The sequence below is a fragment of the Rhineura floridana genome, chromosome 17 (genome assembly GCF_030035675.1).
Source record: "Rhineura floridana isolate rRhiFlo1 chromosome 17, rRhiFlo1.hap2, whole genome shotgun sequence".
Taxonomy (NCBI): domain Eukaryota; kingdom Metazoa; phylum Chordata; class Lepidosauria; order Squamata; family Rhineuridae; genus Rhineura; species Rhineura floridana.
Genome location: NC_084496.1, coordinates 6232209 through 6232933, shown reverse-complemented (window position 1 = coordinate 6232933; position 725 = coordinate 6232209). Strand labels below are relative to the sequence as shown.

At 38.2% G+C, this 725-nt stretch overlaps 1 pseudogene; it reads right to left on the bottom strand.

The window, feature by feature from the left end:
* Window positions 1-225: 225 nt before the first annotated feature.
* On the bottom strand, window positions 226-344 carry LOC133372153 (5S ribosomal RNA; annotated as a pseudogene).
* Between the last annotated feature and the right edge of the window lie 381 nt (window positions 345-725).

The window sequence follows — 725 nt, the reverse complement described above, 5'->3', positions numbered from 1 at the left end:
GATAAGTACCGGTAATTGATAACGATATATAATTGTTAATGATATGCAGTTGATAACGATATGCAACTGATGATGATATGCAATTGATAACGATATGTAATTGATAACATATGATTGATAATGATATGCAATTGATGTTGATGTCATTATATACCTTCAAGTCGGTTAGGACTTATGGCAACCCTAGGAATCTTTTTGGATATATATTCCTAGGGTTTTCTAGGGTGCCTATGGCACCCGGTATTCCCAGGCAGTCTCCCATCCAAGTACTAACCAGGCCTTACCCTGCTTAGCTTCCAAGATCAGATGAGATTGGGTATGTTCAGGGTAGTATGGCCGTTTATGTAATTGATAATGATATGCAATTGATAACAATATATAATTGATAATGATATGTAATTGAAAATGATATGTAATTGATAATGATATGTAATTTGCATTGCGTTTGCTTTGCATGGAAATGAATGAGATGGAATAATGTAATGACGACGTAACTTATGCAGTACACACAATTAGGTACATAAGTTACGTAATTTCACCAGAGTGAACAGCGAGATGAATACTGTTGTTTTTGGTGGAAGGTGAACTGCCGCAGAATGGAAACAGTGCCGCATGAGAAACAGGGCCGAATGGGAAACACTGCCTTCTCCCATCCCTCCAAGGCAACAGTGTGTCTGCCCTCTCAACATCATGAGTGAGCAGACATTGCTTATGAGCCAACAAAG